The following is a 3304-nucleotide window of genomic DNA, read 5'->3' on the forward strand; positions in this document are numbered from 1 at the left end:
GTGTGTGCCAGTGGGGTTTTCACCCCTTAGAAAATTAAATTTTACCCCTCAGGAGGTAATTACCCCCAAGCTGGCACGCTGCCCCCAGGTATACACACTGCGAGTGACTTTCTACGTTCTGAAGCTCCCCTCGACGATTTCCACGATCGAGATTGTGCAATAGCTCAGCAGGGTCAGTGTCCAGATAATTACTGACTTCCTGGCGGTCGCTTTTAGTGTGACTCCCTTCATTGTGCTCTTGGAAGACCCGATCAGCCCCAGCGGAAACAATCACAATGCACGTATGCAGTTAATTTTCTGGGGAATTCTTGCTTCGCGATCTTTATCTTCTGCTTGTTGCCTGGGCGGTCCACGTCTGCTCCTCAGATAACACAAGAATAGATTAGCCTTGCCAGTCGGCTGCCAAGCATGTTGTTGCGAGTTTAAGTAGTGTCTCCCGCTGACGCCGCGTCATTGTGGAACGGCCCAGAGGCGACCCGTTATCTTTGAACCCCTACTGCTGACTCAATATGCCAGTTGTCAGGATGGCCGAGCGGTCTAAGGCGCCAGACTCAAGGCTAAAACCTTGCCTGTGTATACAGGTCTGAGCATTCTGGTCCTCGTATGAGGGCGTGGGTTCGAATCCCACTTCTGACAAAATTTTTTTTTCGTCACACTCCACCAACAGATAACAACTGGGACACTTTCGCGCATAACAGTATTATTACAAACTGAAAGTGATTTTGTTCTGTTCTGAACAGTTATTTGTTCTGGTATTCAGTCTGAAGATTGATGTGATGGAACTCTCGACATGGTCTGTGGTTTGCAACCCTCTTCATCTGTGCATAACTACTTCATCCCACACCCATTCGAATCTGCCTACTATATACATGCCTGGGTCTGCCGTTGCAACTTTTATCACTCACTCTTTCCTCCATTACCAAAGCGATAGCTCTTGAAGTATCAACTGAGCCCTTCTTGCCTTCGGCTGTGCCGTACATCCGTTTTTTTTCGCCATTCAATTCAGTACCTTGTCTTTAGTTATTCTAATTCAGTACTGTATGGTTCTGTTTATTTTAAATAATTGTAATAGTGATGACAATTTTGTGACAAGAATACTAGGTGTATGTACGTATATGTATTGTCAGTTGTTATTTAGGAATGTTACCATTTGCATTTACACCAGGTGTTCTAGTTGGATTATTATTAGATTTGCGCTCTAGTTGCACTCTGCCAAAAGACTATGGTTCGGTAGTTTTGGTACATTACACGCACTAAATGATGCAGTAAATGTACCGGCGGTATTGGTTGATCTGGTAAGAAAAGAGAAGTAAATGAGTATGTAAGAGAGAAAACGGCAGCCGACAACTTCTCTTTGTTTTTTGTTTGAATGGCTGTTTGTTTTGCACATAATTACACCACACATCATTCAATATTAGTCCAGTGTGTATTTAATATACTTACAAAATGTAAATTGAATTTTATAAGCAGTAAAAATTAGTGGACCACGTAACTTCTGTGCTTTTATGTAGCTAAAGCAATTACTTTTGATGCAAGAATTGTTTACATGTACAAACATAAAAAATCTGTAATTATTGCTCTTATTTTGTGCTCAATAGAACGCTCTTCATCACGTTCAAAGAGTGTCCTGTTATTATTGATAAGTGTGAAGCTTGTTTAGCAATGAGAGAAAAGTGTTTTATATTAGCTCATCCTAGTGTTGAGGTGAAGTTTGGTATGCTTTTGTTTTACTTTCTATTTCCTTTATTTTTTTGAGGAAATTGCATTTTATAGCGCTATATCATAAATCTGTATTAGTTATTTTTTATTTTCACAGCATCCCTTTGTTTCACATTACAAATCTACGATTTTCTGATGACACCTGAAGTAAACATTCGCAATTTCAATTTTACCATAAGTACTGTTTATTTTTAAGTAACAGACAGGAGGGTAACCATGTAGAATAAAAATGTTCCACAGGTTACCTACCCCTTCATATATCCCTATTCAGTTTCTAAACAGTTCACTGCATCCGTTTTTTGAAGGAATCTAGTAAGACACTGATCACATATGTAAAGAATGTGATTGTTATGAGGTAACACCAGACAGGTATGCAACACACCCAATGTACATGTAGCACATGTACGACCTTAACTGACCAAAGCTCCTAGGAAAACTACAGTTGTCTACAGGAGTTTTACAACTGTACTCATTGCCCTCCGAGACAGCCGTGGATGTTAAAGTGGTGCATGCAGAATGTGGAGGTATGCCAGCACAGGATAGAATCCACCAGGCGTATTAAAAACGAGGGTCAGTACCGGCCAAACTGGGTTTAGTTTGTAGGAAGTTTCAAGTATCCCAACAGGTGGAAATAGGGTTGCAGGAGTTGCGATGAAGACCACGCTCACTTTCTCATGAATAGTTCTACTCGTAGACAGTTGCAGTACACAGTTTCCATCCCAAGGTGGAGGAGGAGGGGTGGGGGGCATCGGGGCAACCCAACCGTATTAAATGGGTTCATAAACATGCCGACCCTACACCGATGCGGGACACAGGCACAATAGAAAGAAGTTCTACTTGCATATATCTGCAAAACAAAAACCTGTAGTCCAATTAAATCAGCTGATGCTTAGGGATTTAGATCATGAAACGAAACAACGTGAGTGGTAGACGAGTTTTGCTACTTGGAGAGTACATTATCTGATGATGACTGACGAAAAGGAGACATAAATTCCATAAGAACTTCCAATGTTGTTGTTCTTGAAGGGGGATTCAAAATGGCTCTGAGCACTATGGGACTTAACATCTGAGGATATAAGTCCCCTAGAACTTAGAACTACTTAAACCTAACTAACCTAAGGACATCACACACATCCACGCCCGAGGCAGGATTCGAACCTGCGACCGTAGCGGTCGCGCAGTTCCAGACTGAAGCGCCTAGAACCGCTCGGCCAATTCGACCGGCTGCTGAAAGGGGGGGGGGGGCGGATTGGGATACTTCTCTGTAGTTAAGCCTTGTATGGAAGTGAACCACTGACGATAAACAGTACAGGCAACAGAATGAAAGATGTTAAAATTTGCTGCTTCAGAAGAATGCTGAAAATAGACGCGTACATCGAATAACTAATGAAGATGTACAGTACTGAATCGAAAAAAAAGCAATTTGACTGAAGAAAGGGATTGTTTGTTAGAACGCAGCCAAAGGCATCAAGCAATAACAAAGTATGGCGGTAAAAACTTGTAGAGAGAGAGAGAGAGAGAGGAGAGAGAGAGGGGGGAGGGAAAGGGAGGGGGAGGGAGGTGAAGGGAGGGAGGGAGGGTTGGG

The 3304-nt window shown here is 42.3% G+C and overlaps 1 non-coding gene across 1 annotated transcript; it reads left to right on the forward strand.

The window, feature by feature from the left end:
- The first annotated feature begins 518 nt into the window (after positions 1-518).
- Trnal-caa (transfer RNA leucine (anticodon CAA)) lies at positions 519-636 on the forward strand. Its single transcript has 2 exons — positions 519-556; positions 591-636. It is a non-coding gene; the product is annotated as a tRNA-Leu (tRNA).
- Positions 637-3304: the final 2668 nt, after the last annotated feature.

The sequence above is a fragment of the Schistocerca serialis genome, chromosome 8 (genome assembly GCF_023864345.2).
Source record: "Schistocerca serialis cubense isolate TAMUIC-IGC-003099 chromosome 8, iqSchSeri2.2, whole genome shotgun sequence".
NCBI classification, from domain to species: Eukaryota; Metazoa; Arthropoda; class Insecta; order Orthoptera; family Acrididae; genus Schistocerca; species Schistocerca serialis.